The sequence below is a fragment of the Periplaneta americana genome, chromosome 3, assembly GCF_040183065.1.
Source record: "Periplaneta americana isolate PAMFEO1 chromosome 3, P.americana_PAMFEO1_priV1, whole genome shotgun sequence".
In the NCBI taxonomy this organism is placed as follows: domain Eukaryota; kingdom Metazoa; phylum Arthropoda; class Insecta; order Blattodea; family Blattidae; genus Periplaneta; species Periplaneta americana.
In genome coordinates, this window is record NC_091119.1 from 27,426,156 (window position 1) to 27,441,735 (window position 15,580).

Here is a 15,580-nt window from a genome sequence, read left to right on the forward strand (position 1 = left end):
ATTCAATGCAATATCTGAAGTTTCATTTAACTATTTAAAAATCTCCTGTTTCTTTGGCCTACACTGTATAATGTATGTCATCATATGTAGTTTTGATTTACGTTTGCATTGTACAATAGGAAATGAGTTACAAATCTATACAGCAATGAAAAATAAGATGCACTGTGAAAGCTAAAAAGAAAACTAGGCTTATATTTACAAAATTATCATCACAAAAGTTCGTTCATGTTCCAACCAATCACGTGGTGTACAATTGTATTTACGTATGATTTGTCCGGTCATTTATTTCCATCAAGATAAACCTTGTGTGAAGTGTACCTTAGAATAATTATGTTGATTTATAAACTTAAAAGTAAGTGTGCTAATTCCACATAACTATGAAATAACAGTATTATTTAAATACCATAAACTTCTGTTGTTTAATTAATCATTCTGTTAAAACACATGTACCTAATGAAATAGATCTTATTTTTATCATGCTTTTGTTTAGCGGTATAATTTTATAACACATGTGAACCCATGTAAACACAAGAAGTAAGTAAATATTATAAAACTAGACTGCTGAGTTTTATCCTATGTGAAGTGTACATGTTACTGTGGTTATGAACAGTACATATGTAAATAATATATTGCAATACAGCAATACTGTCTGCATCTGGAAGAATTCTGGAACTGTCAAGGCGGAGAGGAATATGATGACAAACATCACTCTATAACCTGGCTAAATGGACTATTTACCTTTTGGCTGGGATCGCTAGTGTGGGAGGAATAAAAATAAATTGGTACACTCACCTACTGATGACAACCTTCTTCTCTGCTTATTTTGCATATCGTTGCTTTACTAATGCCCAACATTCTGACGACCCTTTTTAACAATACAATATTGTGATACCATTCTTGTTCTCTACATCACAAAATTTGAGAACATTATTTATGAGTCTTCGCGCTTGACCTCATAGCAGAGACGTAATTTACGCATGGGCCATGGCATGAGGGGGAAAGTCTGGGAGAGGGGGGGGGGGGACAAATTTTTTTTTGTCCATACTCGAGCTGTGAAAATTTGAGAAATTTAACCCTTAGGAACCGTGCGTCCATTATAGTGGCCAGCTAGTATTACGGTCATGACGCGATATAATATGTTACAAATTGTATGTTATACAGGGTGTTTCCAAGGTGGTGTTACAAACTTTCAGGGATGATGGCGAAGGGCACATGTATCAATTTGAGATAAGGAACCATGGTCTGGAAATGACCGAGTCGAAAGTTATAAGCAAAAATAGTTGTGTGGAAATGGAATTGTAATTTGGCACCACATGCCCTCTTTCCCTTAACCTTTGGAACAGTCGTGGAAAGATGGTATGGGCCAGATGTCTCCTACGTGGGTACTAGGCCCGATACAATCTGTGAGCTTGTCTACTGTTCCCACTGGCTCATCTGTATTCGAAAATCAGGTCACTTATTCCGCTTTCGTGTACTCCTCCATTTCACTAGGACTGATATTAACTGAGTGTCAGCTCTGAAACTACACCGTATGAGGAAGTGGGGGGCAAGGGAACATGACTCTACAGTCTACCAGGTTCCACACCACATTCCTGCCGCTGTTTCAGAGCTGATGCTCAAACAATAGAAGTATAATTGTATGTTTTATTCATAATGTGTAATAACGAGACAGCGGAGTTTCAGTCCAATGCTGAACATTAGGTGTACATCAGTTGCAGAGAGGTACTGAGCTCATTGCTAAGCTCCCTCCGTAAACCAAGGGACATAATATCTTGTCATGTAGAGGCCAAAAATCCACTGTGTGGTAATAATAATAAGCAAATCAGGATCTAAATTCAGGAATAAATAATACTAAAAAAAATTTTTTAAAAGGTGTCTTGGCAGAATTTTTTATTTTTATCCTCCATTCTAAAGATTCCGAAGTATGTGATGCAATTGCACCAAATGTTATCATACTGTAAGAAAGGAAAGGAAGATGGGATTTGGAGGTAACATAGAGACTACAATTGCAATATATTTTCACGGATTCAATGAATCAATAGTGTTTTCTGAATATGAGTATTTTGTATTAGGATTATCATGAGGAAGATTCATAAAACATGGCTAATGAAACTGAAAATTTGTTAAAAGACAGAGAGTGTGACAGATAAAATAATATATTACTTGCCCAAATATTTGCTATTATAAATTCAATACAAAACACAAATGGAATATAAACAGACTTAAATTTTACACGTTTCAAATTATTTTTCTAGAAAGCAGGCTTCTGCCACTGATTAGAAGTTCTGTTTACATATATTAAGTTCAAGTTTTTAACGAAGAGAATACACATCCGGGACCACAAATTTTAAAGATAATGTTTTGGATGGAACTTAATGATGTAACAAGACCAAATTACTGGGCCACAATATTCAGAGATAGCTAACAGTAAAAGTTGTGCTTGCTGTCTCTTCAGTTTATGTGCCTACCTTCTTCTCATTTCCAGTTGGTAGTTTTGATAGACCAGAGCTTACATGCGAAATTGGTAAAGAAAAGGTCCCGAGTTCGAAACCCTTTTACTATTTACTATGGCCTTTCTTTTCTTTCTGTTTCGCAATGTTTTTCGTATGTTTAAAATAACATTGATACTCTCTGTAATGCAGTATGTTATTGTGAGTGGTATTCCAACAAAACTACTCAGTCATCAGAAATCAAACTTTTACAGAATACCCAGAAAATAGACTTGAAAATCCTTGTGGGGTAATTAGAACAAAGCAAAAAACTCAGTTTAAATTTTATAAGGTTTTAGTAGTGCTAATTTGAATATATGGTAGTGAGAACTGGATACTAAAAAAAACACCCTGTACAAAAGTTAGGTGTCCATCCACAGATGATGATATGCGTGTGGTGGGCTAAAGATGGTATCATGTACTACGAATTGCTTTCCAGATACGTAACCATAACAGCTGACATATATTGCTAACAACTCAAACGTCTTGCAGCCGCAATTGAAGAAAAACGACCGGGAAGACTGTATCAAGTGCTACTGCAACACAATAATGCACGCCTACACTCAACTTCAAGGAGCTTGGTTTGGAGGTGTTTCCACATCCCTCATATTTTCCTGATTTAACGTCCTCAGATTTTCACCTTTCCCATTCTCTATCCAACAATCTTCAACAGAAGTCCTTTGATAACGAAGATCTTTAAAATTTGGCTTGATGACTTCTCTACCTCCAAACCAGCAGATTTCTTCAGATGCGGAATCAAAGAACTATCCCAACATTGGCAGTCATAGAAAATGTCTTCTAATCATGTCAAAATAAAAACTTTTGTCACAGTGAAAACACACTATGAATTTTTGCATCACTCAATATTTCATGTAAGCTCTGAACCATCGAAATTAAGTCCCAGAAATGAAAAGAAGAAACTAAAAAATCAGTAGACTCTAACCTTCATTGAAGTATTTCAACCACCAATGAGCATTGTAAAATGAAGATAGTAAAGCCAAGTTATACAGGGTGGGGCAGAGAAACTTGCTTTATTTCCATTTGATGCCCTGAAGCGACAGTTGCTCCGAGAAGGGTGGGGGTAAGCACATTCGAGGGGGTGGGGCGTAAAGTTGTAGCTCCGCTTAGTTTAGTTAGCATCATGGATTGGATGAAGGTGGAGCGCGCGTTCGCTGTCGAGGCATACTTTTCTAACGGTCACTCAATCATCGCCACGCATCGTGCATTCCGTACCCATTTCATATTGTGCCCCGTGGTCGTGTTCCTGGCTGGCAGTCGATTGTTTCATGGGTAAACAACATCAGGGAAACTGGTGATGTGAAGAAAAGAAAACCTGGGCTTCCACGAACAGCAAGGTCACCACAAAACATTGATGTGGTAAGACTTTCTGTTGTGCAATCCCCTCAGTGCTCTGTTCGCAAACATGCAGCTACTCTTGGGTTGTCTGCTCGTTCTGTGAGGCGAATCCTTCATGAAGAACTGAAATTTCATCCCTACAAATTGGCGGCAACACTTCCCAGGACGCCTCATCTCCTTGAGGGGTGATCTGCACTGGCCTGCACAGTTGCCTGATTTAGCCCCCTGCGACTATTTTTTATGGGGCTATCTAAAATCACTTGTTTACAACGATCGTCCTAGGACCCTGGCTCATCTGAAGAACAACATTCGTCAAGCTGTTGCCAACATAACCGTCGATATGCTGGAAAGAGTTGAATGAAACTTCCGAGTTCGATTAACGCAGTGTATTGAAAATAATGGACGCCATCTGCATGATATCATCTTTAAAACTGTGTAAACATAAAATTTACATGTTGTACTTGATGTTGTTCAAAGAATTAAATATATATCTGCATTATTTTTGTTGTAATTGAATTTTTAAATAAGCAAGTTGCTCTGCCCCACCCTGTACATGACTGTTTTCCATACAAAAGAGTACAATAAATATTAGTGGTCCAAAAGTGTATCCGCTCCCTGTATGACTAACAAATTATCTTGACAAAAGTCATTTAGTCTCAATACAAAATTAATTCAACAACCACAACTGTATATTTTCGACATGTATAAATATTTAATGTCGAACTCCAAACAGAAATTACCGGTACTTTTATATTTTCTCGTCTTACTCGCTGTTGAAGTAATATAAAAAATATTATATCAGACAAAACTGCGTACCTGAAATTTACAACTGTCAATTCTCTCTTTCTCTCCACAAGCTTTTCAATAAGGTATCCAAAGTTCAGTTCTGCTATATATATTTACAATCTGTAAAACTTGTACAATTTTACATATGCTAAAGATGTGTCAGGAAATAATGCACAATAAAATGGATCTCTCTCTAATTACAAAGCCAGAAATCAGTGAAATTTACGATCTACAGAGATAATGGAGAAGAATTTTATAGCATTTATAAGGAAGTAAAATAAGAGAGAAAATGTTTCAAATACAAAATATTCTACATTGAAAAGAGGTGTTATGAACGAAAGAGACTTTCCAAAAGATACAACACTTAATTTTAGTGGACCTACAAAAACAGTCTTTCAATGGCAGCATTCTCCAAGACTTTAACAATGGTAGTAAACTGCCAGATTATCATTTAAAATTAATTTGGCATTTCTTTACCTATGACAAATCATTTGACAGTCCCACGGCAAGCCACTTTTCATATAGTGATTGATACCAAGCATTGGCAATTCGTCATTACATGTTGCCAAAGTTTACATTTCCTTACCAACTCTTACCTCTAGATGTTGCCAACTAATCCATCCTCACCAACTCAGGTACATAATTGTAAAATTATAATTATTTAGGAAATGAGAGGAGAATTAAGTATACATTTAAAATTATTACAATAATGAGATTTGGTTAGATGTTTTTATGTATAGATAAAAGAGCTGCTCTCTCCCCAACATTCATGCTGTAAATTTAGTTCAATTTTTATTGAAATTTACTGCATTAGTATCGTTTTCAGTATGTCTAAACCAGACCTGGACGTTATTAACTCGATTCAGTCACTGCAGATCATTCCTTAACTCCCTATCAACCTTCCCCAGCTGAGACAGTTACATTTTGGTGTGGTACAAGCGGAAAGGAAGTCAGTGACGAAGTGTATTAGGCTCTCGATGGTCGCCTAAAATTCACTACTAATGCACAGAACTTTACTCTGCATTTGTTTATAAGGTGATGTAAGCAAATTCTTCATTCCTTTAATTTTCCCTATTATGCCCAGGGCTAGTCTAAACCTTCGTTTTTCACATTTATTTCCTGTATATTTCTAAAAATCTGTGCATACGCTCCTTTTCCAGAATCTTTGTATAGCCTCTGGAGTTATGTTTTATGGACAGTTACTTCTATACTCCTCTATCAGCTTTCTTACGTTTTTTCCTGATATAATTACAATATTTAATAAAGCATTAGTGCAGACAACACAAAACAAGAGATGAAGATTGGCAAGTGAAGTTGTAGTAATGATCACATCTTTACAGTTCAAGTGTCGAATCCAGACTAATATAAAATTATTTGAGATTGATGTTTTCAACTTCTCTGGAAAATAAAAATTAATCAAACTCATCATGTTCAGCCTAGATTCTTTCACTATTTTCAAATCCCTAAATAGAACGTCCTCAGACTATTATTTTTTTCACTGTATTTGTCTTTGCTAAACTTCCCTTGTCCCTAAAGATGTATCTTTACATAGTGTCTCTTACATGAATTAATGACATTTTTTAGACAAAATGCCTGCTAGAATTAACTCAATTTAAAACAGCTGAAGATCAGACACCGAAAAGAAAACATTTCATCATATGCCTTATGTTCAACTGTTTTTGTTTCTAATTAGTACGGTCTTGAAGTTTAGAAAAACAAAAACATACCCTTTGGTTCCTATATGCCTGCTTAGCATTGCCTCAGTGTTCTACATTGATCTGAAGCTACACTAACATACACTTCATGTAATTTCCTATTCATGTGTGCTTTCATATGACCTTCAAAGATAAATAAGGAATTCCTTTGCTCCCAGTCTTAACTCCTTGGAGTGTCATGATGGTGAGCTAAAATTTAAGTCTTTATCGGTTATATAAAAAAAATCAATATATAATAATATTATTATTACTTAAATAACATATAACATAGTTATTAATCTAATCTAATTCTAGCTTCCCAGTATTGGCTGCTTAAAGTGTCTCTTGCTAATTCAGAAAAACATGTCCTCTGTACAATAGCAGATATTTCTTCTTCTTCCTCCTCAGTAAGCACACAGACATTTACTACAGCATTTAGGTACGAATGGCCCATTGTGTGCCCCCCCCCCCCCCGAATAGAAGAAATAGCAGTTAATGTGCTAGTCATTTAATCTGAGGTTCGCAATTTTAAACCACCCAAAGATGAATTTTAAGGGACAATAAAATCCTTAGCATGATTTCCTCTGACAAGGAAGTAAAGCTGTTGTCCCAGGTCTTAGATTTACGGCACATAATCCTGTGAATGACAGATAGCTCCAGATATACTTTGCAGGCCATATCTCGCTGATATTGAAATTTGGATATAGTTAAATGGACCCATACCACTAGCCTAGGTACACTTGGTCTTGTCCCAACCTTTATTCATCTATATCCCTTCTCTTTTCAGAATGTTTTATAGTATTTTATGTTATGTTCCATAAACAAGCATTATTCCTAAATCCCTGTTTAGTTTCTTCACATATTCCGTTGTCGTTAAGTATAAGACTTGGCTGATACAATGAATACAACAAAACATAGTACAGAAGATAATTCTTTGCAGTCAAAGTTTTAATAACTACGTCAACTATGTTTAACTGTTGCACTGTGTACTGCAATAAGAAGTCTTTTTATAGTAGAGGAGGCAAGACTTGTCCTCTGAGATAGTATCATGTACCGTGCTATATCACCAATGGGTAGTAGTAGAAGTAGTATATATTTATTTAACCTGCTAGAGATAAGGTCTTCTCTTCCCCTCTACCAGGGGATTACAACTACAATATTAAGAATATAATTACAATTAATATTAAATTTACAATTACAATAAAAATCATGGAGGGTAGGTTATGGAGGGGGAAGATAGGTTTTAGTCTGAGATGAACTTCCATGTCAGTAGATTCGTATAATATTAACAATCATTAAACAAACTCTCTTTCTGATAGTTCATTCTTTCCTCTCTCACACAACTCACGCCGCCTCATCTAAACATGTTACAACTCTCTTGGACAGTCTCATAAAAACTATCCATTCTGAATGCATCTCATTCAATCATCTGACATACGTCATAAGAGCCTTAACCTATTATGATTTGTTTTGAACACACAGTGGTCCAAAACGCAAATCTAGCTGGACAAACGTCATTTTATCACTTTAAAGAAAGCTGTCTCAAATTCATATTCTACATTCTTTCCTTCATCAAATGCCATATCAACTTAAACTATTCATCATGTGCCCCAGTAGTGGTTCCGTAAACATAAACATCCAAAGGTAGCATTTCTGCTGACAGAGATATGAAAGTGTTTTGTGTTACAGTGAAGTCTATTTGTGAGTGTGCAGCTTTCAGGCACTGTAAGTAGACAATAAACTGACCAAACAACAATATATGTCTGCTCGCAGTGTAGGAAAAATGCATAATGCAGATACCTGTCTTCCCTATAGTGCTCTTCTTATGGGAAAAAAGCAGTGTTACTCAAATGGAATTGAAATATCGGAAGGATCTGCGGAAGTAAAACTTCAAGCAATGCTAGATAACACTATAACTAGAATAATGTCAGTTCAATATGATTATTTGGGACAAATTAATATAGATTTAGACAAGAAAATTCACTTGCGTGCAAGATGAAGAATCAAGCTCCAATTTTGATCTTCTTTTATCCCGAACTCTTCTTCTGTTCATCATTCCTTTCAGTGCATCCTTCAGTAGACAGTTTCTTTTCAGTCTGTGACACAACCAATTCCTTTTTCTCTTCCTGATCAGTTTCAGCATCATTCTTTCTTCACCCACTCTTTCCAACATAGCTCCATTTCTTATTCTGTCTGTCCATTTGACATTCTCCATTCTCCTCCATATCCACATTTCAAATACTTTCAGTCCAATGCCACACTCCACATAAAGCACTTTCCTAGTTCTTCTCTCTCCCTTAGTTCTTTTTCCAGATATCTGCAGAAGATGCTCCTTTTCCTATTAAAACCTTCCTTTGCCATTGCTATCCTCCTTTTGACTTCCTGGCAGCAGCTCATGTTACTGCTTATCGTACACCCAAAATATTTGAAGCTGTCCATTTGTTCTACTGCCTCATTTAGTATTTGCAAGTTTACCTTTTTTATTTTTCTTCCGACAACCATAGTCTTCATCTTGTTTGCATTTATCTTCATCCTATACTGCTCATAACTGTCATTTAGCTACACTAGCATATCCTTTAGAAGATAGATTATTAACTTCGTCTAATGAGACCCCTATAATGGGGCACTTCCTCTTACACAAACGCAGTCAGTTTGTATGCAAAACAAATATGTTACCTATATGAGTTTTTAGGCTTTCACAGTGACTGTGATTGGAATTAGGCTTTTTGATAATTCACCGTGTCCTGGAAGTTGACATTTCTAGCGTTTCAGAACTACTTACAGGTTCGATCAGGGTAAGACCAGAGAGGTCGTCTACCCTGTTAGACTCGTTATGCCAGGCTAATACAAAGTTGGAAGTGTCAAATTACAGGACACGGAGGATTACCCAAAAGACTAATTCCAAATATGCTACCTGCAACTACTGTAAAAGTTTCATGAAATTGTCCTGGATAGGAGAAAAGTTATTAATTCTGTCTAAATGCATCCTTTATAATGTGGTAGTTCATCTCATATAAACATTATTCAAAGTTTGTATAGAAAACAAATATGCTACCTGTAACAACTGTATAAAGTTTCACGAAAATCGAAAATCTGTTGGATAGGTGAAAAGGTATTAATGTTGCCTAAATGCACTTCCTACAACGAGGTAATTCTTCTATGGCAGCGCATCTGCCTCCACACTAGCCAGCTCAGGTTTGATTTTCTACCTCGAGACTAGGAGAGGTGGAGATGCACAACTTCTAATCATTAAATTGTGCACCAATACGCCCGGGTTAAATCCCAAATCTCTCTGCAGTGCATGTGAAGAGAAGGCATATGTCACTGTTGATAGTGATTCATCTGTCAGACGGGGACGTTAAGCCTAATGGCCTCCTTGGTGCTATTCGACAGGAGTAGGCTAAGTGTCGGCACTGGGTTTCCCCTTCTCCCTTCATCTTCATCCATTCTCTACACTACACTTAGACGAACATTTATACATACGGGCTATTCCATCTCAAATCGACCAAAATATAGAGAAAATTGACCTTGCAATTTTTAAATACAATGAAACTTTTTCTGTCCGTTGACAACTGTGATACAATGCTTTGTGCAAAGTTTGAGGCATCAGAACTTCATAGTGTTTAAATGAAAAATATTTAAATTTATCGTATTTTCATAAAATTAGCAACTTTAAACTGTTGTGGCTCCAAAACCCTTTCACCCAATGATCAAAATCATGGTTTACATTGATGCTGAGAAATTAAAGTTTATATTGACATGTAAACAGTTTTTCTTACTTTTTATGGAAACGGAGAAAATTAGATTTTTCTTCATTAAGACCCCTTTGACCACGAAAAAATATTTTTAAAATATATGGTTAGATTCCGCATTGAAAGTACAAATAAACATATTTTTTTACTGGTGCACTGTTGATAAAAAAGTATTGAACATATCAAATAAAGAAAATAAATGGTACGCGCGTGAAGGAACCAGCTGACTCCGAGATGGGAGCTAGCCGAGACAAGCAAGGCCAGGAGACAAACATGTGATGTTTCGTCTAGTAGCGCATAGCTGGGCTAGCTTTATCACAAGTTTTCATAAACACATGAGTAAAATGACGCCCAACGCTAGCTTATGTTCAGCTCTCGGCCAGTGCGTGCGGTACTGCGCCGTTCAAGTCTAGGCGTGTGAAAATAATTTATTTAATGCCTTCGAAACTTATTGTTGAGCCACTAAGCAAACAATGCCGAATGCCTCTTAATAATGCAAGGTTCTTTTCTCAATATTTTTTACATTTTTACAAATGGGCAAAACGCCTAAAAGTAAGTAAAATCAGATTATCTGTATCTCTGTATACAATAAAAATAAGGATTACTTCTTATCATAACCTACCAAATGTCAGCTACAAAATGAGCTCCTGTTCAATGTTCTGCAGTAAATGGTTCCAGAGTTCTGACAGCTGCAAGTCTCTTGTTTTTATAAAATACGCTAAATTTGTCGCTCAATAATACGAAAACCGTTTGACTTTCGATAGTATATTTTTGAAAATGCACTGTCCTCAGCACCTTGTATAAATAGGGAAAAAATTAGAGTATTAAAAAAATGCGAGATTTTTTTACTGATCGATTTCATATGGAATAGCCCATACACTCACCCTAGTACACGACATAACTCTTTACAGGTACACATCATGCAAGATGGAGTTAGCTGAAATGGTGTGCAACTTGAAAATTGGTCAGTCCTGCCATCTATTCGCAATATGCGGAACCCGAATCACGCAAGTGGGTAGGCATTGAAAAAAAAAAAAAGCATGCACGCATGCACACACTATATTATACAAATGAGAATTGTTAGGTAGGTGAAAAGTTATAATTTTGTCCAGCTAATCTGTTTTGGACCACTGTGGAACAATCAGGTGTTCAGACATGTACTGCAAGTCGCATATCGCAGTGTAAAGTGACCTTGGTTTGGCTTCGGATTTCGACTAGGTCTGGAACAGATCCTTGCACTTAGGTTTACATTGGCCCACTGTGCACCCTGTACGATTCTCGAAGACTGACAGGTAGCCTGAGTGCTGCTGGTTGGACTATTTTGTCTCAGCCATCACAGTACCAGTTCCTATCCTTAGATGAGTACCTAATAATGCTCGGAGCCCAAAGCTTGAATTTCATCCCAACCTATTTTTAACTACTGTAGATGATAGATGAAATGAGGGGAATGTGGAGAGAGCTGATGGAATGACAGAGGAAATGGGAATACCCTGAGAAAAAACCTCTGCAACATCTTGTCCACAATAAATACCAATACAACTTAGCCAGATATCGAAAGTGTGCTAGCACTGCGCCACAAACACGGCTGTAATGTAATGTGACCTTGACGAAACCAAGTACTGTCGGACCATCAGATCTTTGCCCCTTCAGCACTGTCGTTGTTCTTGGAAAAGTTAACGCCTCTACTCACCCCATTCCACCAGTTTCTCTCCCACTATGTCAAACAGCAGGCCACGAACCTTGCCGAATAGGGATGTTGCCAAGTTTCCGTCAAACAGTGTCATGTCTCTTGAATATTGCTTATAATACTGTAAGGTTAATTATTACTTATTCATAATTTAATTTAAGTAGTCTAATGACACTGACTGACTTATGCAAAATGCTATTACTTGCTTAATAATATTTCTTTCACCACTCAGTGCTGCAGTATTCATGTTGAGTTGACAACACAGGACTGCAAGTGCAAATAAACTGTCCCGCAAGAAGGCTCAACATTGTGAGTAGTGGGGGAGAGAAAGAGAGAGGGGTAGAAAAGAGAGAAATAGGAATACAGGGGGAGAAATGAATTGCCGAAGCTGAAAAGGAATTAAGGTTCAGTTCGCATATCTTACGGGGGCACAGATCCGATGGTCGGACTATACCACACTGTTTTTTTCCCCTTTTCTTTGTTGGTAACGTAAGTTTCCATAGACAGGTGACTATCGCTGGTTAACAGCCATTTTGCATCTGGTGTGTGATACATCAATTCATATCAATTTTTGATTGTAGAATCCAAAATGGCCTTCGGAATTGCTATATCACATAAGGGTTTTGAGATGTTTTAGATTTTATATGGATTTTTAAATATTTTTACGTTGTTTGTGTTGTCATTTTTTCAGAGATATTGTATAATAAATAAGAAATATGATGGTTAAACTCTTTATTTGGATGTAAGATACGGTGAAGACTATATTTATTGGGCTACAAATCTGGAAATTGTTGAAAGATCCTACCTTTAATGCAAAGCTCACAAATCTTGAGTTAATCCCTTGGCCCTCTTTCAAAACAATTGTTTACGGATTTCTGGGTAAAAGAGACGATAAATATATCCATAGCTACTGCTCTGCTAGATAACTTCAAGAACTCAAAATTCACATTTACACTCACACCTTGACTTTTTCCCAGAAAATTGAGGTGCTTGTAGTGATTAATAGGGTGAACATTTTCACCTGTACATCCTACCATGCAGAGTTGCTACCAAGATTATTGGAACCGCTCAATGATGGGTGATTACTGCTGGTTTCTTTTTAGAGATGGATGAGACACCATACAAAAGCATCATCATCCAATTTTGCCGAAAAAAATTGATTTTAAACATTGTAAATATTAACATCTTGGAATACTGTGAATTATTTTAGTGATTTTGTTGGTTTATAAGAATTTTTTTGTTATTAAGAAAACTTTAGTGGGTTTGAGTGTTATGTTATGTTTGTATTTAAAAGTGAGTTCTGTGTGTTATGTTGTGTTTGTATTTAAAACTAGCCACGTCTGCTAATGTTGCAATACTGTCTTTGAATTAGTGCTGTGTATCTAAGAAATGTGACGTGATAGAAAGATGATGATTTTTCCACTGAATTCAGCACCCCAAAATGAGGTAAATCCATCCATTTACACACCAGATACACGAAAAAAGTTTCAATTTGTTGACTAGTGCTATTACCTTCTAATTTCTGAAGTCCTGTTCGTATTTTAACTAATACCATAGTTATTTGTGGTTAGTACTTAAAATTGGTAGCATCACCTTTAACATCAGACAATTTTATCTTGACTATTCCATGGCTACATTTATCCAAATCACTTCAATTCAATTTTCGCTTTCATTTTCGGTTTTTTCTATAAGACATCAATTTTGACAGAACTGTTTGGCCTTATACCATTTTCAAAATCCACCTCTACCTTCAACATTACTCTGCTTTACTCTGAGTGTCTCGTTTATATATAAAACTGCCCCTCTGAAAGTGACTTGTCATAGGTAAAGTTTCACCTTTAATTTTATTGTGGAAGTACTCCTTTCAGTAATCTTTGAGCATTTCAAGGTCCTTTGGGATATAGTTCAAATTATCACCTAGTACTCAATTTAATGCAACTTCTTCACATGTGCATTTGTGTGTTCTTAGAGAACGAAATAAATAACTTTTTTTAATGTTAGTTCGAAGTTCATGTTAAAACGTATAAATTACCGCGTATTTATTTGCACAACATTACTGTTTCATTTATCATGGTGAAGACCTTGAAATTACCGTTTTCTATCACATCTCACATGTACTGCCTGAATTTGAATTAAAATGAGGATCACGTCCAATAAACCCTATTTCATTCAATGAGCAAATCTCTGTCCATCATTATGAATGAATGAAATACATTTCGACTCATGTAATCATCATCAAACATTTAATATCTGTAATATTATTAAATTTCTTAGACTGTATTCTAAGAAAAGAGACCTATCATACACGAAAACAAGATAAACTCGTAGTTGTCGATACATCACAACCCCAATTTGTCAAAACTTTCTTATTTCCTCTTGTTGGTGAGAAACCACTTTCTTTCACCTTACACGAAAACACAATTCTTCTTATCTGTGCTGACACTCTTTGAAAAGGAGCCTTGAATCATATCTTCATGCTCGAAGCACCTTCACTTCTGCCAACTGAAACAATAGACAAATACATCCAGGAATGGGGAAAAAACATTCTAAGCACCAAGGAAGAATTAGTGTACGATTCAATAATTATTATTCAAATGTATACAATTCTTCATGCACGCAATCTCTCATTTTGAGAGTTAACAGTGGAAAACGAAAAATAATTTTACATCAAATTTGTGCATAGCAGCAAATAACATTTTACAAATAATATGACCTTTCAATTTTTATAGATGAATATATATTGGGAATTGGCTTAGACCACAATGGCTAGACTAGAATTAAAAAGGGAAGGAAACAAAAACTGTATAAATCATTGTTATTCTTCCTTCCAAAATGTATTTGATATTATAAAATTTCCTATATTGTATGTAGAATATAGAGCATGTATGAGTAAGAAATTTATATGCAACGTAACACAAAAAAGGATCTGTTTCTCATATAATTTACTTTCATCCCTCTTCCAAATACTAAAAAAATGACAAGATGAACAACTCTTACATTTATATTACTTTTTCCCAAAATGTTTCATACTAACGATTTTGTCACTATGAGTTCATAGTACACTGTGATTATAAAACATGGACTCAATTTCATATGGCTATATTTCCTGAACTATAATTTATGTTGTATTTGAATGACCTACAGAACATTTTAAAGATTCTATGAGATTCCTCACTAATATTAACAACATCAAAATAACAATAGAAAAAAAAAGCACTGATTCAATATGAAAAACTTATCAGATTATCAGGAAACAATTGGCATTCATACAGTCCTCTCTGTAGATTAAAAACTCAAAAAAGTTTCATATCCATGGTTCAAGAATTAAAACAGAAAATCAATATCCCGAATTTAAAAGAAAACTTACAAATTAAACCAAACCCTTTAACTCTATTAAATATAGAATATAATCTAAATTTAACAGAAGAAATACTGAAATCAGAAGTAAGCACTGAAATAATGAAACAATTGTCTTTAGAAACAATTAATATTAGGTACCCTCCACAAAACTGGCTTCATTTATACACCGACGGATCCTTGATCTCCAGAGAACAAGGTGCCAGTGCAGGTGTTACGTGCCGTCTCTTCTCACTTTATAGATCTCTTGGATATGGAACAACAAGTTTTGATGGAGAAATCGTTGCAATAAGTGAAAGTCTCAGGAATCTTCTATTTCACATCAATACATTTAAGAATGCAGTTATGTCAGACTCCAAAGCAGCTATTCTATCAATAGTCTCTAAACACACACCTTCATCTCAAACAGCAGAAGTAACTAAAATGCTCTCTCAATTAATATCACTCAATAAAAGAATT

The 15,580-nt window shown here is 35.7% G+C and overlaps 1 protein-coding gene across 5 annotated transcripts in view; it reads right to left on the reverse strand.

Moving 5' to 3' along the window:
• Positions 1-4,724: 4,724 nt before the first annotated feature.
• LOC138695874 (arginine/serine-rich protein PNISR) overlaps positions 4,725-15,580 on the reverse strand; it is a 64,971-nt gene continuing 54,115 nt past the window's right edge. For all 5 annotated transcript variants that reach the window (XM_069820199.1, XM_069820200.1, XM_069820201.1 and 2 more), the window contains exon 13: positions 4,725-14,266. The gene's annotated coding sequence lies outside the window, so the exon portion shown is untranslated. The remainder of the gene's footprint in view (positions 14,267-15,580) is intronic.